Raw genomic sequence first — 26,518 nt, 5'->3', positions numbered from 1 at the left:
CAGATACCTACCCCAACAGAGCAAACACTTGCAGTCATTGTATACCAACAAGGCAAGAGAGTGCCTTGGGTGAATGTGCTATGCTTCATCATTCAAAGCTTGGTGGGAGGGGCAGGAGAATTTGTGGCAACATCTTTGTGGCTTCCATCCAGTTCTGAACTTATTGCTCTGGACCATAAGCCTTGGGTAGTGATTCCTGAGAGTTCTGTCTGCTGCTCAGCCTGTACTGTTACCTGGATGAATAATTAAGCTCCTCTGCATCCATGCATATTTTTGGTAGAAGGGTGGAAGGAAGTCATTGCTACTGCAAGCAGAGTGTAATAAAGAATGGACATGTGATTTTCTGCTTGAACTGCAACAGAATGATATAATCAATGACCTGTTGCCGAAGTGAAGATATGATGCTACATAATTCTGAAAGCAAAGATTATAATGTGCAGAACTCATGAACCTTGCTTCATGAGAAGCATTAGAGTTGGATTGAAATATTTAGGATTCCAATGGAGTGCATCGGACCAAATGTTATCTGTTCTTTGAATTGTTTTCAAAAGGGCTCTTTGTTTTTTATAAAACAATGGTACCTTGGGTTACATACGCTTCAGGTTACAGACTCCGCTAACCCTGAAATAGTGCTTCAGGCTAAGAACAGAAATCATGCTCCAGCAGCACAGCAGCAGCAGGAGGCCCCATTAGCTAAAGTGGTGCTTCAGGTTAAGAACAGTTTCAGGTTAAGAACGGACCTCCAGCACAAATTAAGTACTTAACCCGAGGAATCACTGTACACATTTCCTCCTGTGTACAGGCCATTCCCATCCTGAAATCAATTGAGTTTTAACTCTCTTGGAATTCATAGAAGCATAAAAATGTAAAGTTGGAAGCGACCCCCAAGAGACATTTAGGACAACCACTTGCAATGCCAGAATCTCAACTTACATTTCTATGACACTTTATATTTTTACAAAACAAACAAACAAAAACAACCCAACAACCCTCAGTGTTCTTATGGAATGGGAATTGACCGATTTTTAGCATTAAGGTATGGGTGGCTATTCCTCAAAGGAATAATGAGTATATCTATTTTACCCCACCATGATCATTAGTATGGTGTCCCCAGACAATACCTCCCCCACCAAGCCTCTTGAAAATCTACCATTAAAAAGTGGAGAGAGGTCTCCAAGTCTTACCAACTCGTTTTCCTGATTGCCTACAAGTTCCAGTCCTCACTAGAGATGATCAGCTGGGCATATCAGCAAAAAGTCCACTCTGTTACTCCATATATACACATCATAGGTTTTATTTCCCTCTGCAGCTATAATAATTATAATTTGTAATGATTTATCATTTATACCCTGCCCAGCTGGCTATGTTTCCCCAGCAACTTTGGGCAGCTCCCAACTGAATATAAAAACACAATACAGGATTAAACATAAATACGTCCCTAAACAGGGCTGCCTTCAGATGTCTTTTAAAAGTAAGATAGCTACTTATTGCCTTGACATCTGATGGGAGGGGGTTCCACTGGGCAGGCGCCACTACCAAGAAGGCCCTCTGCCTGGTTCCCTTTAAACTCACAGTGAGGGAACTGCCAGAAGGCCCTCGGCACTGGACCTCATTGTTCTGGGCTGAACGATGTGGGTGGAGATGCTCCTTTAGGCTATGTTATGCCTGGTCCAATCAAAATTCTACCATTTCGAGACGCCACAGTAGCCCCCAACGTTATGACACATGTTAGCAATACCCATTTTACATGATAACAAAAACAGCAAATGGAAGAGGACCATTCATTCACTTATTATTTTCTTTATTACATCCAAATATCTCAAGGTGGTTCACAATATGAAATAAGACCAAATACCTAGTACTAAGCCGCTATTTCTACCTCTACCACAACTGCCAATGGTGTTTTCTGTATACAGTGCCCTAGAGTGGGTGGAACACACAACGTTCCATGAGTGGCTTTGGCAACCCAGCCAGATGGGTGGGTTATAAATAATAACATTATTGTTATTATTGTTAAAAAAATAAAATACAATTAATAAATAAAAATAAAATAAAATAAAATGTAATTAGTTTGTTTTTTATTTATACCCCTCCCATTTGGGTGGGTTCCCTCAGCCTCTTTGGACACATATAAAATAGAATAAAACATTAAACATTAAAAACTTTCCAATACAGGGCTGCCTCAGATGTCCTTTTAAAGTTCTGTAGTTCTTAATATCTTTGACATCTGATGGGAAGGCATTCCACAGGGAGGGTTCCACTAACCCTAATCAGAGACACCCTCTGCCTGTTTACGAAACCTTCTCCCTCACCACAACCTTGGCCACGTGCAACGTGAGAGAGGGGCCCGCTGCCCAGCTTCGTACAGTTATTCTTCAGGTGGGAGTGGGAGATTCAACATCTATCACAGAGATTGCCTTCTCTCGGGCCACCACAACTCAATCTTCCAATGCTGTCCAAATGTCAAGAGGGCCCCGTCTGTTGATCCTTACAACCAATAAGATTTGTGAGGAAGGAGGCAATATTCCAAATGATTGGGGCCTAGGTCATTTAAGATTTAAACACTGCTGTAAGCACTTTGACTGGGACTTGGAAACACCTTGGTTTAAGAATGGTTTTGGTTCAAGAATGGACCTCTGGAACAGATTAAGTTTGTAAACGGAGGTACCACTGTACATTACTTCTGGTAAGTGAGACAATTTAGCCGCTAGAGGGCCATGAAAAATTGTGTTCTGGGTTTTTCAATCATCTACCCATGTACTACATGAAACCTAACGTGAAATATATTGGCATTACAGTGGTGCCTCGCAAGACAAAAAGAATCCGTTCCGCGAGTCTCTTTGTCTAGCGGTTTTTTCGCCTTCGATGCAAGCCCATTGATGGATTAGCGGATTAGAGCTATTAGCGCTATTAGTGGCTTTTAGCAGCTTTTAGCAGCTTATAGGCTTAGCGGATAAGCAGATAAGCAGCTTAGAGGCTTTGAAAAAGGGGGGGAGGGGAAAACCCCACAGGAACTCACAAGACATTTTTGTCTTGCGAAGCAAACCCATAGGAAATTCATTTTGCGAAGTGACTCCAAAACGGAAAACCCTTTCGTCCAGCGGGTTTTCCGTCTTGTGAGACATTCGTCTTGTGGGGCACCACTGTAATTTTAGCTCTCCTTCCCCATATGATGGCTATTTGACAGTCTGACCCACCTTCTCCCTAATATTGTCTAGACAATACATATTTTACCTTACCGGAGCAGATTTAGACTCCCTAATTGTTGAGGTACAGTCCTAGCAGTCCTCCATTTTTTCAACCTACAAAGGAACTTTAAAAAAGTATTTCAAAGATTCCCCTTTGGAGAAAATGGTCCTGCTGGCCAACATCAAAAGTGGGTGGAGCAAAACCAAAGTGGGTGGGTGTAATGGGATAAGGGGTTGCTTATGCGTAAGCACCAAAACGCTCCCAGTTGCGTAGCTGGTTTAAACTCTCCCTAACCGGACAGCCATAAGTTCGTGGCTGCCTTAATCACTGGCAGAATCTGTCAGTGGGCGTTTCCTGAACTTCTTCCAACATAAAAGTTCTTTGACAGAAAGTCTCCTCCTTGATTCCCTGCGCGACAGCTTTCTGTGCAGAGTGGGCGTTCCAAGGGGAGGTCCTGAGCTCTCACCGCTGGTCTCGCTGGAAGCGTCTCTGAGCCTTACCTCCGACGCTGTCTCCTCCTCCCCTCCTTCCTCAGCGGAAGCTCTCCCTCTTTCCCTGCTGGTTCCCTCCTCAGCATCCGAGGGTCTCCCAGCAACCGAGAGCCTCTCCACCATCCTGAGCTCCGATGGCAGTTCCCTGACATCCACCTCCCCTCCAGGACCCCCCTCACCCCCTGTCCTTCCCCTTTCTTTGGGCGGTGAGGCTGGGAACCCCCGGAAAGAATCTCCCCCATCTTCGGATTACTCGAAAACTGCTCTCCACCTACTACTATCCCTTCCTCCTGAAAAATCTTCCCAATCTGATTCCACCTCTTCAGATCCTCCTTCCCCTTCCTGCCCATAGTCCTGAAATCCCTCAAACTCCTCTTCATCGTCAGTGGTGCCAAATTGCTCCTCCCAGAACTTAGCTAAGGGTTTGGGCCTCCTTGGGAACCTACGGTGAAACTCTCCCAAGAGCAACTCATCCTTGATGGTTTCCGCTGGTACCCATGCATTTTCTGACTCCGGTTCCCCCTCCCAAGCCACTAGGTACTTCACCTGTTTACCCTTCCACCTTGAATCTAGTATTTCTGCTACGTGACTGCTGCGCTCCCTCTCTTCTACTTGTGGTGTCGCGGGAACCTCTCCCTCTCGTCCCTGAAATTCCCGCCCTTCCCTGTATGGTGATAGTAATGATCTATGAAATACCGGATGTAGTTTCATGTTGTCTGGCAGTTTGAGCCTAAAGGCCACCGGATTCACCTGTTGTGTTACCTCGAAGGGTCCCAGTCATCTCGGTCTCAATTTCTTGCAACCTCCCTTGAACGGTAACCCTTGTGTTGACAACCACACCAGGTCCCCAACCCTTATGGTCTCTCCTTCCCTCCTGCTCCTATCTGCCTGCCTTTTGTATGCGTCCTTGGCCCTCTCAACTTAAGCTGCTGGTATAGTGCTTCCATTCCTTCTACGAACTGTTCTGCCGCCGGTACACTCCATCTTTCCTCCCCTCCTCCTGGAAAGGCCCTGGGGTGACAAGCATAATTGGCCATAAACGGGCTCATGCCCATGGACACATGCTCGGCATTATTGTAGGCAAATCCGGCCAGGGCTAATTTCTCTACCCAGTCATTCTCCCTGTCATTGACATAGCACCTCAAGTATTGTTGCAATATACTGTTTGCCCTTTCCGCTTGACCGTTGGTTTCTGGGTGCCTGGCCGTCGAGAAATTGACCTCCACGTGCAGTAGGCTCATGAGCTTCCTCCAGAACCTGGACGTGAATTGTTTTCCTCTATCAGAGACCACCCTCAAGGGGGCGCCATGCAACCTAAAAATGTGTTCTACAAACAGCTTGGCGGTTTCCTCCGCCGTCACCGCATGTGAGCAAGCTATAAAATGACACATCTTAGGTAACAAGTCGACTACCACCATGACTGCCGTTTTCCCCCTAGATTTGGGCAAATCTGTCATAAAATCTATGGACACTGCCTCCCATGGCCTTTCTGGTGTGGGTAATGGTTCCAGCAACCCCGCTGGTGTTGCCCTCTCCCCCTTGGCTCACTGGCAGCGGTCGCACCCCCTGACATATTCTCGTACATCTTCCCTCACCTTTGGCCACCAGAACTGCCTGGTGACCAGCAACATGGTTTTGTGTTGACCAAAATGTCCCACCGTGGGGCTGTCGTGTAATTGTTTGAGTACTCTACTCCTCAATTCCCCTTCTGGTATATCAAACGATTGCTGCGCCTCTTCCATCCATACGAACTTCTTCTTACTACTGAGGCAATCGGTGATGGGTGCAGATAAAAAGACTGAAGGTACTTTTTATCACCTTTGGTGGACCTGCCTGAGGGTTAAAGCCTTTTGGGAAATGATCTATAATGAAATCAAGAAAGTCCTTAAGTGCACCTTTCCTAAGAAACCTGAGGCTTTTCTCCTGGGCATGGTTGGCCAATTGGTGCCAAAGAAGGATAGGACCTTTTTTATGTACGCTACCACAGCAGCAAGAATTCTTCTGGCAAAGTATTGGAAGATGCAAGAACTACCTACTCTGGAAGAATGGCAGACAAAGGTCATGGACTTTATGGGACTGGCAGAGATGACCGGCAGAATCCGCGACCAGGGGAAAGAGACAGTGGAAGAGGACTGGAAGAAATTCAAAATATATCTTAAAAATTGTTGTAAAATTGAGGAATGTTAAGATGTCAAGGGGTAAGAAGTAGAGAATTACAGCTGTAACTAACAAGCTAATGGAAACGTAATGAAAGGGAACTAATAGACAAACTGACTAAAGGGTTGCTAAAGAATTTCAAAAGAAGGATGCAGCGAAAGGGAGGTATGGGGAAGTCGGAGGAAAGAAGGTGTATGAAAATAAGATTATGAAATTATACATGTTTAAATGTTTTGTAAAAAACAAAACAAAACAAAACAAAACAAAAGGAATTCAGCTGGTGCCTGGAGACTGGCACATTCCTCTGACCGAGGCAGAATTCCAACATTGGTAGCAGAGGATGGTTTCTCCGATCCATGGAAGTCTGCAAAGATAGTAGCAGAGCTGCTGTTTTCATCGCTCCATGGAAGCCTGAAGTGAGAGGCTGTTTCTCTGCAGCCAGAAGCTGACGAGAAGAAGCTGACAGTCAAGCCACTGAGCCCAAGGTATGAGATTTTCAGGCTTAGAAGTGTGAATGCAGATTAATTCATTCTCTGCTTCAAAGGAGCAGCGTTTGGGAAAAACAGCTCCGAGAGAGAAGAGGCCTGCATTCCAGACATTCTTGTGGTTTCCTGTCCAAGGAAAGGAATGCACTGTTGCTAAGCAACGTCGGCCAGTTAAACGAGAGGGCTGGAAGTAAGGCTGTGCCTCAGAGAGGCAAAAACAACCTTGTATTTTGACTAGCCCTTACGAACTCTTGAAAGAAACATTCCAACGCAGCCAGTGTTAGAGCTGCCAGGTGCCCAAGAGTGTAAACAAACCAGCTTATGGAATTTAGAGGCTTGTGTTTGAGAGTTAAAGGCAAAGGACTTAAAATGGATGCCAAGAAGGGAGGAGGTTTGCCTTCTCCACCCCTCCTGACCAATGACAATTATGCATCTTGGTCTATTAAGATGAAAGCCCTGCTGCAGAATCAGCATTTGGGGTGATTGAGAACCCCATCCCTGCAGCACCAATGCGTGCTTGGGAGTCACAGAATGTGAAGGCCAGAACGGCTATAATTCTGTGTGTGTCAGACTCTCAGCTTATCCATATACAAGATTTAGAGCATGCGAAAGATGTTTGGGACACGCTGAGAAGAACACATCAGAGAGATGCAGGTTCTTCAGCATTGCTGTATTTTGAAAAGCTGACCAACCTGAGGCTTGCGCCTGATGGAGATGTTCAAGCGCACCTGACGGAAATGAAATCTCTGACTCGTGGAGCTTCCCTTGGCACCTTTGTTCTGACGTGGCTTCTTGCAGTTCCACTGAAGATGCCCAGTCTGTCCACAATTGAAATATCTGTGCCAACAGATGGTGGAACGCAATTTCCGTCTGCAGGAGGAAGTGTTTTGCTTCATAGTGATAAACAGCCTTAATCGGACTTACAAAACCATTGCCAGTCAGCTGGGGTCCCTCCCAGCGAATGAATTGACTTCGGACAGGGTCTATGCAGTTGTGCTTAATGAACATGAAAGACTTGCTGCCCTGGAGGTCAAGGACAGGGGGAGAGAAGAACGGAGTTCTAACACCCCCACTGCTGTTGCTACTGGAGAAAATGCTGTAGCTTTAAACGTTTTCCGATGTTTCAATTGTGGACAGACTGGGCATCTTCAGCGGAACTGCAAGAAGCCACATCAGAACAAAGGTGCCAAGGGAAGCTCCATGAAGTCTGAGGCGTCAGGCAAAAGTTATACCAAGTCACAGGCGAAGCCTGCAAAGGCTTTGATGTCGAAAGGAACCAAGCCAGAAGTGGAGAACGCTTTTGTCATTTACACGGGCGCCACGGTTCACATGACCCATCACAGGGATTTGTTTTCGTCGTTTAAGAAGCAAAGCTTCGTTGTACAACAAGCCAACGGTCAAGAGCTAGAAGCGACCGGAATTGGAACTGTGTATCTTAAAAGTCTGAACTTGACTATAAACAATGTTTATTTGGTTCCAGAGTTGAAGTACAATCTGCTCAGCATTTCGCAGATTGCCAAGAAGGGACTAAAACTGTCCTATGATGATGAATGCTGCGAGATCTACAAAGATGGAGAGTTGTAGCTTTCTGCCAAAGAGAAAGATGGACTGTATTTGTTGACATTTGATCAAAGTGATTACATGAATTGTGATTCTAACATGATTTCTTTTGCAGGTGTAGCCAAGAAGAACGCCAAGCAGGTCACCTCGAGGGTCAACAGGGCATTTCAGCGGGTGTATGCTGATGTGATTGGTCCTCTAGCACCATCTAGAGGCAATGCAAAATATTACCTAATATGTGTTGATTCTTTCACAGGTTTTGTCTGGATTTATCTTTTGGAGAGACCAAAAGACGCCTTAGAAAGTTTTAAAGAGTTTTGTGACAAGGTTAAAAATATGCATGATGCTGACATAAATTGTCTTTGCACAGATGAGAAGCCAATTTTTCTCTTACAGGATTTCCAGAGGTTCCTGAAGAAGAAAGGGATAAGACACAAAATTGCAGCTTCCGAAGAAGCTTGGAAGAGATGTGTCTGTGTTAGGGTGAACAAAGAATTGCAAAAGGGAATGGAAGAGCAATTGCTTAGTTCACATGAGTACTGGGCTGAGTCGCTAATGTCGTTTTGTTATACGTGGGTGAGAAAGTTTTCAAAAGAGTTGGGAAGTTCTCCTTTTGAGAAACTGTTCCATAGAAAACCTTCTGTTGCCCATTTCAAGGTTTTTGGGTCTCATGTGAGGACAGAAGCTCCGGGGGGAGTAAAGAATGCCAGAGGTATTTTTATGGGTTATGAAAAGGGTCTCTACAGAGTAATTTTGTCTGAATCTGGTAAGGTGATTCTCACAAAATTTCTAGAGAGTGCTCCTGAACAGGAGAGAGTGATTGCTCACACATTTCCCACAGGAGATAATGATTCAGATGATGATGATGATGATGATTTTATTGAATTCAGTAGTACAGATGATGACAGCGATAGCTCAGACAGCTCAGTTGTCACAGTCATTGAGAGAAAATCTCACAAAATGACTAGACCCTCAGAAGAGGAGGATGAACCACTGTTTACAATTGGTACTGGTTCACCAAAGAGTCCAAAGGCTGAACCAGAAAGCAGAGAAGAGCAGCACCTCTTACGTAGGTCTGAGAGAGCAACGAAGGGTGTGCCACCCAAGAGGTATTCAAAAGAGTTTGCCAACCTAGCTATTGCATGTGTTGCTGTTGTAAACGACCAAGGTCAAATTGAAGCTGTGTCTAAGTCAGAGACAAAGGCACAACAAAGAGTTGTTAACCGAGGTAATGCAGATGCACTCATTCCTTGGAAGTCACACAACCAGAGAGGTACATTGGTAAAACCAGTGGCGGATAGTTCCAAGGGTGGAACTGAAACAACAGGGGAATGTTATACATATAACAACTCTTTGTTTTCTTCTCTGGATCAAGCATTGCTCGCTGCACGCATTGATTCTTTAGGGGGAGTATGTTACCATAAAGAAGCAATGCAGAAGCAAGAAGAAGCAGCTAAGCCAGCTGCTGCTGGCTGGAAAGCCAGACAGGATGTTTGTGACTGTTGCCATGGCAAGAAAGGGGCAGTCCATTCTCCTTATTGAGCACAGGATGTGAGCTCAGTGTGTGTCATATGATCTGTACAGGATGTACATGGGTGGAGTTTGGAGTTTCTTTCTGTTGTTCAAAGAGTGCAGACATCTTTATCTGTATGGTTGCTAAAGACAGAAATAAAAGCATGTAAATACACTTCTGTCTGTCTGATTCCCCTCCCTGGGGATATGCAGGGAGGAGGGAGAAGCAGTGGTGTGTTTTTCTCACAGTCTGGGAAAAATCGCCGATACGGACCTCATCTGTTTTTCCTGCTGGGAGTCGCAGGAGGGAGGTCAAAAGGAATTCAGCCGGTGCCTGGAGACTGGCACATTATACAAAGATGACCAAGGGAGAGTAGTCATTGTTCAAACGGTGTTTCAGGGAGAAAAAATAATTGTTGTGGGAATATATGCTCCAAATGATAAAAAATCAGCCTTTTATTTGGAATTAGGAGACAAATTGATGGAATGGATGGACCAAAAAATGATATTGATGGGTGACTTTAACGGGGTGGTGTCCCCAAACCTAGATAAGTCAACAAAAAAAATGAGAAGAAGGAAGGTAAATTACCGAGATCCTTCTTTGATATGGTAAACAATCTGGGACTGATTGATGCGTGGAGATTTAAAAACCCCACTACAAAACAATATACTTTCTTCTCAAACCCAAATCAGAGTTGGGGGAGAATAGACAGCATTTGGATTTCGAAGGAACTAACTCAAAATCTAACTAAATCGGAAATTCTTCCAAGAACTATATCTGATCATAATGCGGTCTCCATTGAGCTAAAAGGTAGGGATATCCGAACGGTTAGATGGAGAATGAATGAATTTTTATTTAATGATCAGAAGATTGTAAATAAGGCAATAGAGACAATAGAAGACTATTTTAAATGGAATTTAAATGGGGAAACTGCTATAGAGTCTGTGTGGGACGCAGGGAAGGCAGTTATGAGGGGCTTCTTAATACAGAAAAATAGTCAAGTAAGAAAAGAAAAAGAGACAAAGAAGGAACAGATCCTAACACAGATTATGGAAAATGAAAGAAAGTTGACTATCAACCCCAATGAGGAGATCGCAAAACAGAATATAAAGATATTACAAGCTAAATTTTCTACAATAATCGACCAAGAGGTAGAATGGAAAATTAAAATGATGAATCAGAGAACGTTTGAGTCAGCAAATAAGATAGGAAAATACCTGGCGTGGCAAATAAGAGAAAGAAGAAACCAAAATACGATTAGTAGGATAAGGGAAGGAGAAAGGATTGTGGAAGAGCCAAAAGAGATAAGAAAGATATTTCAAAAATATTACAAGGATTTATATAAAAGAGGAAAGGAAACAAAGCAAGAAATAGACCACTTTTTGCAAATGCATCACCTAAAACGAATTTCAAAAGAAGAAAATGAGATATTAGACCAGACAATTACTCAAGAAGAGATAAAAAAGGCTATTAAAAGGATGAAAAGTGGGAAAGTCCCAGGGCCAGATGGCCTTTCGGCCAAATACTATAAAACACTAAGTAACCAAATATCCCCAGTGCTTGGAGAAGTGATGAATAATATATTAAAGGAAGGAAGGATCCCGAACACCTGGAAGGAAGCATATATTACCTTGATTCCTAAAAAAGATGCAGATACCCTGGAAGTGAAAAACTATAGGCCAATTTCATTATTAAATAATGATTATAAACTATTCACAGACATAATGGCAGAAAGACTAAAAAAGGTTTTGAACAACAAAATACATAAAGATCAAACGGGTTTCCTTCCAGGGAGGCAATTAAGGGAAAATGTAAGGAATCTGATAGATATTATTGAATATTTGGATATGAGTATAGACAGACAAGCGGCCTTGGTATTTATAGACGCTGAAAAGGCGTTTGATAACATCTCATGGGAGTTCTTGAAGAAAAGTCTGGAAACGATGGGAATGGGAGAGAAATTTAGAAGAGGGATAGAAGCAATATATAAGGAACAGAAGGCAAAATTGGTAATAAACAACACCACAACAGAATATTTTGGTATATATAATGGAACTAGACAGGGTTGCCCCCTGTCTCCTTTACTGTTTATAACGGTACTAGAAATATTGAATGAGAGACTGAGGGGGGCAACAGAAATAAAAGGAGTGCAGGTAGGAAAGAGGGAATATAAAATCAAGGCCTTTGCAGATGACATCGTACTAACTTTAGAAGACCCAAAAAAGAGTGTAAAAGAAGCTTTACTAAAGATTGATGAATTTGGAGCCGTGGCAGGACTTAAGATAAATAAAAATAAAACCAAAATGTTGGTTAAAAATTTAACAAAGGAAGAAATAATAGATTTAGAGAGAAGGACGGAAATTGCAGTAGCTAAGAAAGTGAAGTATATTGGGATATGGGTCACAGCTAAGAACATAAATTTATATAAGGATAACTATGATGTCACCTGGAGAAGTATAAAGAAAGACATGGAATTTTGGGGGAGGATGAAACTCTCCTTTTTGGGGAGGATAGCTGTTGTCAAAATGAATATTCTGCCTAGAATGCTATTTCTATTCCAGACCATCCCCATACTTAAAGACCTAAAACAATGCAAAGAGTGGCAGAGAGTCTTGGCAAAGTATATCTGGCAGGGGAAAAGGCCACGGATAAAAATGAAAATTTTGATAGATAAAAAAGAAAGAGGGGGCTTTTCTCTCCCGGATCTAAGTCTATACTATGAAGCGGCCTGCATACTTTGGTTAAAAGATTGGATAAAACTGGAGAATAGAGATCTACTGGATTTAGAAGGCTTTAATAATTGGTACGGATGGCATTCGTACCTTTGGTATGGGAAAGTGAAGGTCCACAAGAGCTTTCTAAATCATATTTTTAGAGGACCTTTATACCAATCATGGGAAAGGAATAAAAATCTCCTTGAAAGAAAGACCCCATGGTGGATCTCACCAATTGAGGCTTTAACGGTGAAGAAAACAAACATGGAGGAAAAAAACGCCACCTATGAAGAAATGTTAAGAAAAACAGACCAAGGGCCAAGACTTAGACCTTATGAAGAGATAAATAATCTATTCACTGGGTGGTTGCAATACCACCAGGTGAATGATTTGCTAAAAGAGGACAAGAAGAAGTTGGGTTTTGATGACAAAAAATCAAAATTCAATGTAGAAGTAATAGGAGGTAAAAACAAAACCCTATCTAGAATCTATGACATACTTTTAGAGTGGTATACAAAGGACGAGGAGGTGAAGGAGGCAATGATTAAATGGGCAATTGACTTTGGTTATAACATCGATTTTGAAAGGTGGCTGGAAGTGTGGAATTGTAACATAAAGTTTACAGCATGTATGTCTCTGAGAGAAAATGTTTGGAAGATGCTATATAGGTGGTACCACACCCCTGTGAAGTTGGCCAAAATGTATAGACTAAAAGATAAGAAATGCTGGAAATGTGGGGAGGTGGAGGGTGACCTATATCATCTATGGTGGACATGTAAAAAGGTGAAAGGCTTTTGGGAATCGGTTTACAATGAGCTTAAAAGAATATTTAAATACACTTTTCCCAAAAGACCCGAAGCCTTTTTGCTGGGAATGACGGGTAAAGATATTAAGAAAGAAGATAGAACGATATTCCTCTATGCCACCACAGCAGCGAGAATTTTATTGGCACAATATTGGAAAGTGGAAACTATCCCCAATATAAATGATTGGCAAATTAAAATGATAAAATATGCTGAGCTTGATAAATTAACAGGTAAATTAAAAGACCACGATGAACAGAAATCTCTGAAAAATTGGAGTAAATACTGGAACTATATTGGAATAAATGCTTAATGTGATTGGCGGGGTCAGAACAAATACTACCAGCGTGTGAATTTAGGCCTATAGATTAAAAATCAAATACGTAATGGAAGCAGATATTCGATACTTACCAAAAGGATGGAAGGAAGTCCAGGAGGCGGTTTCTGTGGGTGTGTGGGTGTTTGTTTGTTTTTGTTTTTTTGTTTTTTTGTTTTTTGTTTTTATCTTTTACTGTTTTGTGAAATAGCCAGATTAATCTATCTTTGTATAGTTAGAGAGAGGAAAAAGTTGGCTTGTATATCTTGACTCTTTTTTTTGTTACAATTTTTTCTTTTGTATTTGGTTGTATGTTTGTTATGTGCATAACCTTAATAAAAATGTATTTGGAAAAGGAATTCAGCCGGTGCCTGGAGACTGGCACATTCCTCTGACCGAGGCAGAATTCCAACACAGTTAAGTGGGCAAAGTTTTTGATGAACTTCCGATAGAAATTTCCAAACCCCAGGAATCTCTGCACTTCCTTCCTGGTCTTGGGTGTCTTCCATTCCAGTACCGCTTGTACCTTGCCTGGATCCATGGATAATCCCTTGTCGGACAACCGGTACCCCAGGAATTCCACCTCTCTTGTATGGAACTGGCACTTCTCCAGTTTGACCCACAGCTGGTTCGCCTGTAACCTGCTTAGCACTTCCCAGACATCTCTGACATGCTGCTCCCCGTCCTCTGAGTAGATCAACACGTCATCTAAGAAGGCTACACAGTTCTTGTACAGCAAGGGTCCTAGAACATGATGCATGAAAGATTGGAAACATGCTGAACCCCCTTGTAATCCAAAAGGCATAACGAGGTACTCGAAGGCCCCCAGGGGGGTAAACATGGTGGTTTTCCATTCACCCCCCTCCCTCATTCTGATCAGGTTGTACGCCCCCCCTTAGATCCAGCTTGGTGAAAAACTTTCCCTTCCTAACCCTGGTCAAAATGTCGTCAATCCTGGGCATGGGGAAGGCTACTGGTTCTGATACAGAGTTAACAGCCCTGAAATCCACTACCAGCCTGGGCTTATTAGTGTCCTTTTTGTCTATGAAAAACACCAGACTGCCCCCCACCGCTCTCGACTCCCTTATGAAACCTCTCTTTAGGTTCTTGTCTATAAATTCCCTCAACTCCTGCATCTCCCTGTCTGACATGGCGTACAGTTTGCCCACTGGCAGCTGAGCTCCCGGGAGTAGGTTGATTTGACAGTCAAAGGGCCTATGAGGGGGCAGTCTATCTGCTTCCTTCTCACTGAAGACATCTTGCAGGTCAGCGTATTGCGGTGGTACCTCCCCTTTTCCCCCCACCGCCAGCCCTGCCACACTGGCCATTGCCATCCTCAGGTCCCCCCCCCATGGCAGTGTTCCAAGCAGTGAGCTGACCCAAAAGAGACCGTCCGCTGGTGCCATCCCACTAACGGATCATGTAGCACCAGCCAGCTCATTCCCAGTATGATGGGTGGCCCCGCCAGGGTGGCTACGTGAAAGGCAATGACTTCCATGTGCCTGGCCACCCTCATTCTCATGGGGACCGTCTGTTGGGCTACTTCTCCCCCCAGGAGTTCCCTCCCATCAATCGTGGTGACTTGCAAGGGACTACTTAGGGGCAGAGTCTGTAGCTGATTCTCTGATGCGAATTCCTTGCTCATGAAGTTTCAAGAGCTGCCTGAGTCTAACAGAGCTTTTATCGTAAGTGGATGTCCATTGGGTAGCTCTAGCACCACCTCTATGGCGATGGCTGCTCGGGGGGGGGGCTCAGGCTTGGGCACGTTCACTGGTCGTTGGCCTGGCTGCTGTGCCCTGTTGTCGGCAGCCAGGCGTTGGCTTTTACCTGCTCCTTCACCCCCTCCTCTTCACTCCCAACAGCCCCCACCATTCCTTGCCATGCCTTTCTTTGAGGGCAGACCCTGGCAAAATGTCCTGGCTGTTGGCAGAGGAAACACTTCTTGGCGGCTTTCCCCTCCTTCTTCCGCCCTTCATTTGAATTTGAAGCCCCACGCGCGCGCGCGCCTCCGATCTCTATTGGCTCCACTGGCTGGGAAGACTGTTCTGGCATCTCAGGAATGCGGAAATCATTCCAATGCTCTCCTCTGCCTTCCCGCTTCTCTAGAGCCCTTGGTTCCTGTCACGCGCCAATCGCAAGCACCGCTTTAGTCAGCTGATCCATCGACTGCGGACTTTCACTGCCGGGGCTAGGCCTTCCTCGAATAACATCTGAATCGGGTCCAAAGTCAGATCCCACCCCAGCCGGTGTATGATCATGGTAAATCGCGCCCAGTACTCTCGGACTGATTGATTCCCCTGTTTGCACGCCATCAACTGTCTGCGTACAATGCCCTGCTCAATCTGGCTGGAAAACATCAAGTCCATGGCCAAAAAAAATTTCCTCAAGTCTTTCAAGGCGTCATTATCTGATGCCATCAGGTGTCTAACCCATTCTCATTCCCCCCCCCTTCCAGGTGTCCGATCACAAAGGCTACTCTCGCCCCCTCGTCCACAAAGTCATCATACTGCAGGTTCAGGGCATACTGCACCTCTGTCTTAAAAGCCTGGTAGTCCTTTGGATCACCCCCGAATTTATGCACCAGTCCCGGTACCTTCCTTGCAATGGGGGTGGGTTTCCCCTGTGCATCCTGAGCTCGCCTTTCATCGAGTCACGCTGCTAACAGAGCCAGCTGGTGTTCCAAATCTCTGTTTCTCTCCTCCAGAGTTGGACCTTCCCCGGCTCCCTCTGTGTTGCTCATGGTGCCCTTTCTTCACACAAACAACGTCAAAGACTGACGGATTGCTGTAATGGGATAAGGGGTTGCTTGTGCGTAAGCGCCAAAACGCTCCCAGTTGCGTAGCTGGTTTAAACTCTCCCTAACCGGACAGCCATAAGTTCGTGGCTGCCTTAATCACTGGCAGAATCCGTCAGTGGGCGTTTCCTGAACTTCTTCCAACATAAAAGTTCTTTGACAGAAAGTCTCCTCCTTGATTCCCTGCGCGACAGCTTTCTGCGCAGAGTGGGCGTTCCAAGGGGAGGTCCTGAGCTCTCACCGCTGGTCTCGCTGGAAGCGTCTCTGAGCCTTACCTCTGACGCTGTCTCCTCCTCCCCTCCTTCCTCAGTGGAAGCCCTCTCTCTTCCCCGACTGGTTCCCTCCTCAGCATCCAAGGGTCTCCCAGCATCCGAGAGCCTCTCCACCACCCTGAGCTCCGATGGCAGTTCCCTGACAGTGAGTATACCTCCTCCTCCTTTCCTTTCTTCTTTCTCCCCTTCCCCTTTTTCTCTCTCTCATACACACACACACAGAAACATTCACTAAATTTATCAAACACAAACACCACACATCATCCACCTTCACACATTATCAAAGAGCTACTAAACCAATCTGTCAAGTTTTGCAACTGGCAGCCCATTCTCTGGGAGATGCTGAGAATCAGTTATTTGATTCAGTGTAGCTGCCCTTTCAACTAAGTAGGCCTTTTCGTTTCTTTTCTTTACATTTTATTTATCTTTTCACAGAACATGTGCGAGGGAACGGCTGATCAATTTCAATGACAATATTAACTATTTTTTTCATTTTGGGCTGAGAGGGTGTTGGGTTGGGTGGCCTAAGCTTCGCAGGAGGCCTCCTGGTGGGTCTTGGTGGCTTTCCGATGGGTCCATGAGGGTTGGCCGGTTGAATCATAAGTTTGCTGTTATTTCATTCTGCAACTCTCTACTACTTAGGGACACATACCTGTGGTGGCCAATAGCTTGCCTTGGGTGAGGACAATATCAAAAGTGGGTGGAGCAAAACCCAAGTGGGTGGGTCCACTTCATCCTCCGTTTCTCTCTTCTTTTTACCTTTTCTCTCTCTCATACACACACACATACAGAAACATTCAACCAAATTTATCAAACACAAAGGCCACACATCACCCACCTTTACACATGATAAAAGAGTCCTAAAACAATGTGTCATGTTTTGCAACTGGCAGCCCATTATCTGGAAGATGCTGAGAATCGGTGATTTGATTCAATTAAGTAGCCTTTTTCGTTTGTTTCTTTTTAATTTTATTTATCTTTTCAAATAACATGTATGATGGAGTGATTAATCCTTTTCAGTGACAGGCTGAATTATTATTATTTTCTATTAAGGGGAAGTCTCGGACCAGTAGGGTCCTGGTTTGATTATCTTATGCTTCTTGTCGGGTGTACGATGTCTCTTGCCGGGTCTTTGTGACTTTCCGATGGGTCCATGAGTTTTGGCCCGTAGAATCAAGTCACGTCTGTCAAAGAGAGACAGTTTGGTATATTAGTTTGCTGTTATTTCATTCTGCAACTCTCTACTACTTAGGCTTTTCTTTTTCTTTGATACTCATTTTTTCCGGTGTCTTCTTCTAGCATGTAACAAAATTCAGTAAGAATTGGGAGGAGACAGGGATTTGGGCAAATTCCCTGCAATAAAAGAACATTGTGAAGCAGCTCATACCACTGCTACATCAGTGTTGAGAGAAGGCATTGATCCTGTGGAATGGGATGTCAGAAAGGAAGGAGAGCCAGACAGCATTGGGTCTACCTTCTACTGGGAAGATGCAGCTGGTGGACATATGGTAATGGTGCTTTTATACTTTGTCAGCTTGAAGTCTGTCCAATACCTGCCTGGTGACCTGTCCCCTGACATCCCTGGATCCCTCTGGGTCATCCAACCTGATTCATGGATTTCTCAACCCAAGCTCAGCCTGAATCCCTCTCAATGGACCCAACTTGTCTTGGGATTTGGCTGAATCTGGTGCACAGTCCAATGAAAGACACTTAAAAGCATCCTCTCAATGAGTGATCTCTCGGTTGCTAGGGACTAGGTCTTTCAGCAGTCAAATATCAACGTAAACACTGTGAACTGGGTTGGCCACAGTGACAGTCTCACCAAGGTCTCTTCTACCAGTTGTAGAATCTGAAATTGAGTTGGACACTATAGGTGCTCTTCGGACTTATTAAATATTATATTTTTTGTCATCAAATAGGTTTATGAATTATTATTTTTTACTATTCTTTAAACGACTACAAAGTTTGTTTGAATAGATGAGTAGTGTTATGAAAGAGATTGTCGTTCACTCCTGGGGGCAACAACTTTTTAGCACAACCATTTTGGACTCAAACATTCTTTTTGACACATGAAACATTGCTCATTAATGACACATTCATTTATTTAGTGCTTTTGATTTTTGTTCTCACCGCAGACAGCAAACCCATCTCTCACTACAGATGTCGATGGCCTCAAACGCATCCGGGCACCTCAAGAGGGCGCAGTGGCCCCCAAAGGCAGTGCAGAGGATCTGCAGTGATATCATAGCAAAACCTATTCACATGAGAACAAAAAGAACAAATAGACTATTCATTCATTCATTATTTCCTTTATTACATCCAAATGTGACAGCGTGGTTCACAATATGAAATAATACAAAATCATTAATATTAAGCCGCTCTTTCTATCTCTAATGCAACTGCCAATGGTGTTTTCTGTATACAATGCCCTTGAATGGGTGGAAGGAGTGCACACAAAACAATTCAAGAGTGGCTGGGGCAATCCAGCCAGATGGGTGGGGTATAAATAATAACATCATTGTTATTATTCTTAAAAAATAAGTTGGTAGTAATAAATAATTATAAAATAAAATAACATTTAATTTAATAATTCTAATTTTATTATTAATACCCCTCCCATCTGGCTGGGTTGCCCCAGATATTTTGTACCATATAAAAACATAATAAAACATCAAGCATTAAAAACTTCTTCATACAGTTCTGCCTTCAGATGTCTTCTAAAAGTTCTGTAGTTCTTTATCTCCTTGACATCTGATGGGAAGGCATTCCACAGGGAGGGTTCCACTAACCCTAACCAGAGACACATTCTGCCTGTTTACAAAACCTTCTCCCTCACCACAACCTTGGCCATGTGCAGCGTGAGAGAGGGGACCGCTGCCCAGCTTGGTACATCTTTTCTTCAGGGTGGGGTTGGGAGTTTCAACATCTATCACAGAGAATGTCCTCTCTTGGGCCACCACAACCCAAACTTCCAGTGGTGTCCAAATGTCAAGAGGGCCCCAATAAGGTCTCTTTGGAATGAGGCAATATTCTAAATGATTGGGGCCAAGGTCATTTAAGACTTTAAATACTGTTGTGAGCACTTTAAATTGGACCTAGAAATGAACTGGCAATCAATGGTACACAATACTTGGTTGTAGTGTAAATCTGGGAGGTTTTCCTTTTATCTAGAGGTGATGAAAGAACTTACTTGGATCTGAAAAGAGCACCAAGACAAGAAAGTACCAGGTCTTCATAGCTATGATAGGTCAAGGTCAGATGTTTGGTGAAGCGGCTTCTTGTACCTAGGAAGTAGAAACCAAGGGTGAAACAGGAGTTTTTAGGGGGGTTCCTCCATCCTCCTGTGTCCTTTAGGTGGTAGAACTCTGTAAATTGCAAGTTATTGAGCTATTCAATCCATCAGAATGGGCTTATTTATTTTCAAGAAATCAAGATTATCCCCACAACCTTGTCTTTCTGCTAAAAATGCAGACGAACATTGCATATTATATGAATGGCTGCACACTAGGAATATGCATATAATCCTTTGTAGATGGGAGCAGACTCACCTGCCCCAACACAGCAAATACTGGCTGCCATTGTATTCCCACAAGGCAAGAGAGTGCCTCGGGTGAATGTGCTATGCTTCATCATTCAAAGGTTGGTGCGAGGGGCAGGAGAATTTGTGGCGACATCTTTGTAGCTTCCATCCAGTTCTGAACTTATTGCTCTGTACCAGAAGCCTTGGATAGTGATTCCTGAGTGTTCTGTCTGCTGCTCAGCCTGTACTGTTATTTGGCTAAATAATTAAGGTCCTCTGCATCCATGCATATTTTTGGTAGGAGGGAGGAGGGAGGCCAAAGGTCGTGTGCTTTTCTGCTTGAACTATAAGAGAATTATGTAATCAATGATCTGTTATTGAAGTGATGATGCCACATTATTCTGAAAGCAAAGATTATAATGTGCAGAACTCATGAACTTTGCTTCATGAGAAGCATTAGAGTTAGATTGAAATTATTAGGATTTTAATGGAGTGCATCGGAGCAAATGCTATCTGTTCTTTGAATTGTTTTTAAAAGGGCTCTTTGTTTTTATAATATAGATTTCCCCCTGTGTACAGATCATTCCTATCCAGGAATCAATTGAGTTTTAACTCTCTTAGAATTCATAGAATCATAAAATCATCCAGTTGGAAGGGATCCCCAAGAGACATTTAGTCCAATCACCTGCAATGCCAGAATCTCAATTTTCATTTCTATGCCAATTCATATTTTTAAAAAATAAATAAATCTCAGTGTATTTATAGACTGGGAATTGACCCATTTTTAGAGCTATGTTAAAGGTGGGTAACTTTTAGCCCTGCAGAGATTGCTGGGCTCCAATTCCCATCATCCCACCCCTTTGGCTTTGATGACTGCAGTTGATCAGTGCTGGTGTCCAACAATATTTGGAGGTCCATAGGTTCCTCACTCCTAACTTAGACAACTAGCCAACCCACTACACCTAACTCATTTTGAGCTGGTGAACTGGCATGGCCATTTCTGTGTTTTCATTGGGTAGAGGAAGAATTGTGAATTGTTTCTTGGGAATGGGAAATTTTCTTTCTATAATAACTATTTTCCTTCTGCAATAAATTTAAAAAATTCTCAAGAGTGGCTGCAGGAATAGTGCATCTTTGTCTCTTACCCCTTTAACTGTATCTAACAGTGGGGTGGGGCTCAGGGGACAGTTCCTGCTGCCCAGAGCTTCCTTTTTAGACTGCCCCTTAGAAAGATGCTAGCACTATAGCAATAGCACCATTCACTGGGTGTTTGGGATGAATCATACACTAATTAGTGCTTTTTCCAACATCTTAACATATAGGGGTAAATGTGTCACTAGCAAAGCATGAGTGAGTTCAAAACAAAAGAAGTAAAACCTTCTTCTTCCCTAAAGCAGAATGCCTGTACATAAGAAAAGGCTGCTTAAATGGCTCTTCTATTCCAGCATGCTGTTCTCACAATGGCTGCCCAGATGCCCATGGGAAATCTGCAAGCAGGGCATAACTGTCCACCCAACAACTGGTACTCAAAGGAATACTGAACATATCTATAGTACTGCACAAAGATCACTGGCATGGTGTCCCCAAACCATACCTCCCCCACCAAGCCTCTTGAAAGTCTACCATTAAAAAGGGGGAAAGCTCTCCAGATCTTACCAACTCATTCACCTGTTTGCCTACAAGTCCCAGTCCTCACTAAAGATGATCAGCTCGGCATATCAGCAAAAAGTGCACTATGTTTTTCCTTATATGCACATAATAGGTTTTATTTCCCTCAGCACCTGTTATGCCTGGGGCCAAAATCACCAGGTGAATATTCCCCTACAGTTCTGGGATACTGTTGGTCATTGGGCAAGAGGCTTTACTAAGGGAGCCTAGAATTCTCCAATGTTGACTCCAGTTATATTTTGTCTGCCATGTAAAGCAAGAATGATGGCGCATTTCAGAAGGTAGGTCCTAATAAACACTAAACTTCACAGTCATGTGTTGTTTCCAGATATTGCCAGACTAAGTTAGTTTCAACTTTTCTTTTTCCATTTCTAGTGGCTACACATCAGCTTTCTCCCAACACTTTCTTTCAGGAGGTGAAGAGGGCAGATGCCATACATGAAAATGGCGTCACTGAACCTAGAGTTGATGATTCCCCAAACAGAGGTGAGATATCTTGCCATCACCTGGTGCCTCTGAAAAGTCTGGTGATCCGAAATTAATATGCATAAATACAAGGAAAAAAGTGAGCCATCCAGCTCATATCCCACAGTATCCCATCCCTATGTGCTCTGGTTTTCTTTCCCGATTTCCTTGTCTCGAGTTGGCAACTGTTATCACTATTTCCATCCTGAAATGTCCACCTACTGTTGATCCCTCTCCTTCACCCCACTACCTTTTCTCTACTGACTTCCATTTAATTCCCTCCTTTGTCATAGAGTGTGGCGGCAAACAGGCCTGAAATGTACAAGGGCCAGCTCAGGTGCAGCATATCACTTAGGAATACTGAAGCTATGGGATTTCTCCTATTCATGATTACCACTAGCTGGTTTTGTTTTGTTTTTTTTTAAAAAAAAGTTTAGACAAAAGGTCTGTATAGTTAAAGCTATGGTTTCCCTCAGCACCTGTTATGCCTGGGGCCAAAATCACCAGGTGAATATTTTCCTACAGTTCTGGGATTCTGTTGGTTATTCAGCAAGAGTTTAGACAAAAGGTCTGTATAGTTAAAGCTATGGTTTTCCCAGTAGTGATGTATGGAAGTGAGAGCTGGACCATAAGGAAGGCTGATCACCGAAGAATTGATGCTTTTTAATTATTGAGCTGGAGGAGACTCTTGAGAGTCCCAAGAAGATCAAACCTATCCATTCTTAAGGAAATCAGCCCTGATTGCTCACTGGAAAGACAGATCCTGAAGCTGAGACTGTAATACTTTGGCTACCTCATGAGAAGAGAAGACTCCCTGGAAAAGACCCTGATGTTAGGAAAGATGGAGGGCACAAGCAGAAGGGCACAACAGAGGACAAGATGGTTGGACAGTGTTCTCAAAGCTACCAGCATGAGTTTGACCAAACTGTGGGAGGCAGCGGAAGACAGGAGTGCCTGGTGTGCTCTGGTCCATGGGGTCACGGAGAGTCAGACATGACTAAATGACTAAACAACAACAATGGTATATTGAGACTCATGGCATGCATTTTTGTGATAACAGATTACATGACTCTCGAGAGTCAACACCATGCCAATTCCTAGAATTGCTTCCATAGTCATCATGGTACAGGATGAGCCATAAAAGGAGATCACGGTATTCAACATGTGCCTTATCGTTTTTATCCAGGTAATGAAGAGTGTTGTTAGATTCTAATTTGCTGAATGTTCTCTTACGTGTTATGATGTAAAAAATCCTATATATATTTGCTATGCCCTGCGTTAAGGGCACAAACTTTGGGAAATTATTCCTCTGAGTCAGCTTGCTAGCAAGTACTTTAGAATAATTTTTCTGAGCTTCTCCATTGCTGCATAGTGTCTTACTTTCATTCTGAAGGATTTGCAACAATATGGAGGCTCAGTGCTTACCAGCCACAATGGTTGCATTTAGCCTCTTGTTAGAGATGGTTTGGAGACTTCAGCTGGTGCAGAATTCAGTGGCTAGGTTGCTCACCAGTGGAAGACAGTTTGAGCATATCACACCGATACTGGTCTGACTGTACTGGCTGCCAATTATTTTCTGGGCCAAATTCAAAGTGCTGGTTTCAACTTATAAAGCCTTTAACGGCTCAGGACCACAATAATTCAAGGACTGCCTCTTTCAATAGGAACCTACCCAGACCCTGAGATGATCGTCTGAGGTCTTTATTTGTGTGCCTCCCCCATGAGAGGTCCAGAGAGTGGCAGCATGAGAAGTGGCCTTCTCTGCAGTCCCTCCTCATTTGTGGAATGCTCCCCCCAGGGAAGTTTGCCTGGCACCTTTTATTCACCTTTAGGCCCCAGACAGAAATGTTCCTCTTTAACCAGATCTTTGGTTGATTGACATCCAATGCCCTTTTATAATGTGTTGGGGAGCAGGGGATTATTTGGTTGCTTTTGGTTTTTATTATGTAAAACTGGGATAGAAGTAAATGAGCTATGCTGAGCTAGCTAAAATAATGGGAAGATTAAGGGATCAGGACGAACAGAAATTTCACGACAATTGGAACAAATATTTGACATACATAAGAACTAATTGTAGAACTTTGATGACACTGGCGGGACTGGAATAACTCTAACAGCGAATGACTAATAAGTAAAGGAGATAAAATACGTGATTCCAGAATTTATCTGATACTTACCAAAGGAGTGGAGGGAAGTCTAAGGCTCGGTGGAGCTTAAAACAACTATGTAATATATGTATGATTCATGGACTGGATATGACACATGTAATTTATGTATTATACTTTGTATTTGTTTATATGCATATATAATGATAAACCAATAAAAACTCATTTGGGAAAAAGAAAGAAAAAAAATTTCATTTACCAGAAGTAATGAACAGTATTTAGCATTAACTCTGGAAGTGCATGCTTGATTCTGACTAAACTAAACCTCCTAGAGCAAAATAAACATAGGAGGTTTAGTAAACGCTAAATGCATTATGTCAGAGTCACCCGTGGTCCCAGCTCACAAGAGACCAAAGTCCACTCCAGCTTATGTACAAAAGCTTTTATTGAAGAACATTAGTAGCTTTAGATCCGAGGTCCGTGACCCTACGTCTGTTACCCTTAGACCGCTGAAGTCCCCTCTGACTCACTCCCACCTCGACACCAGTTTAAGAGGCTTGTACTGGTCCACCTCTTTCTCTCTTTCCTTTTCCGCAGGGTCTTTCTGCCCCCCTGTGTTCTCTCCCTTCGGGACTCTCCCGAGGCTGAATCCTCTGCCGCCTCCTCCCCCCTCCTTCGGGCTTTGGGACCAGGCTCCTCCCCAGGACTCTCTTCATTTCCGCGCGCCTCCCATTTTGAACTTGGCGCGCTTACGTCGCTCTTGACCTTCCTTTCGACAGTTACACTGCCCTCAATACTACTTTCCTCCCCTTCCGGCAGGACGTTTTGCCCTGATCTCCTTCCCCTCTCTGCTTCCTGTTCTGCTCCTTCTGACACACTGGTCACTCCTTCCCCCTCACTCCGTTCCAGCGGAGCAGCCGGTCTCGCTCTCCAACTCCCACTGGGGGTTCCCCCTTCCTTTCCCTGCTCCTGACTGCTTCCCCCTCTAGCTCCCCTTGGCTTGACCAGAGGGGCTCCCTTTTGGGAGTCCTCCGATTCACTGGACGGACTCATGGACAATCTTGGGTCATTGTCATCCTCTTCCTCGTCAGTCTGGAATCCTTCCCCCTCACTCTGCGTCTCTCTCCCTGAACCCCTGACACATTACTTCTAGTAAATGAGGCCCCTAAGCTGCTCGAGGGCCATGCAAATTTGTGTCCTGGGTTTTTCACACTCATCTACCCATGTACTATCTGAAAGCCAAAGGGCACATTGGTTACCAGTTGTGCTATATATTGGCAATAATTCTAGCTCTCCTTACCCACTACAGGGTTATTTGACAGAATGATCCACCTTCTCTCTAATATTGCCTAGACAATAAACATTTTACTTTACAGGAGCAGGTTTAGACTCCCTAAAGACTGAGGTACAGTCCTAGGCATCCTCCACCATTTTAACCTCCTAAGGATTTTTAAAATAGTCTTTCAAAGATTCCCCTGTGGGGAAAATTGTCATGGTAGCCAACATCAAAAGTGGGTGGAGCAAAACCAAAGTGGGTGGGTACACCTCCTGCTCCTTTTCCTCTCTTCTTTCTCCCCTTCCCCTTTCTCTCTTTCTCTCTCTCTCTCTCTCTCTCTCTCTCACACACACACACACACACAGAAACATTCACTAAATTTATCAAACACAAACACCACACCTTCACACATTATCAAAGAGCGCCTAAACCAATCCGTCATGTTTTGCAACTGGCAGTCCATTCTCTGGGAGATGCTGAGAATCAGTGATTTGATTCAACCAAGTAGGCTTTTTTGTTTGTTTGTTTTATTTATCTTTTCAAATAGCATGTACCATCGGACTTACTGATCTTTTTCAATGACAAGCTGAATTTTTTTTTTCTATAAAAAGGGAGTCCCAGAGAAATAGGGTTTTGGTTTGGGTGGCTTAGGTTTACCGGGAAGGTTTACGAAGCTGTATGAAGCCTCTTTGTGGGTTTTAAAGGCCTTCCGATGGGTCCATGAGCTTGGGCCACCTGAATCATCTCACGCCTGTCAGAGAAAGACAATTTGGTATATTAGTTTGCTGTTATTACATTTTGCAACTCTCTGCTACTTATACCTTTCTTTTTCTTCATCACTTACTCATTTTTTTCAGTGTCTTGTTCTAGTATGTAACAAAAATTCAATGAAAATTAGGGGGCAGAAAGGCACTTTCAAAGCACCACAAGATGGTTTAGAGATTTTGATTGATTGATTTTTTAAGAAAAGCTTTTCTCCCAAAATTTGGGCTCATTCCCTGCTATAAAAGAGCATTAAGAAGCAACATGTGCCTCTGCTTCTTAATGTTGAGAAGGCATTGATCCTGTGGAGTGGGATGTCAGAAAGGAAGGAGAGCCAAGCAGCATTGGGTCTACCTTCTACTGAGAAGATGCAGCTGGTGGACACATGGTAATGGCACTTTTACACTTTGTCTGCTTGAAGTCTACCC

The 26,518-nt window shown here is 43.6% G+C and overlaps 1 long non-coding RNA gene across 1 annotated transcript; it reads right to left on the bottom strand.

The window, feature by feature from the left end:
- Positions 1-17,304: 17,304 nt before the first annotated feature.
- LOC309338144 lies at positions 17,305-19,619 on the bottom strand. The gene is made up of 3 exons (XR_014154757.1): positions 19,485-19,619; positions 18,425-18,548; positions 17,305-17,478 (listed from the first exon to the last, which is right to left on the bottom strand). It is a non-coding gene; the product is annotated as an uncharacterized lncRNA (long non-coding RNA).
- Positions 19,620-26,518: the final 6,899 nt, after the last annotated feature.

Source organism: Podarcis erhardii (assembly GCF_964252035.2).
Source record: "Podarcis erhardii genome assembly, chromosome: 3".
NCBI lineage: Eukaryota > Metazoa > Chordata > Lepidosauria > Squamata > Lacertidae > Podarcis > Podarcis erhardii.
This window is presented reverse-complemented; position numbering and strand designations above follow the sequence as displayed.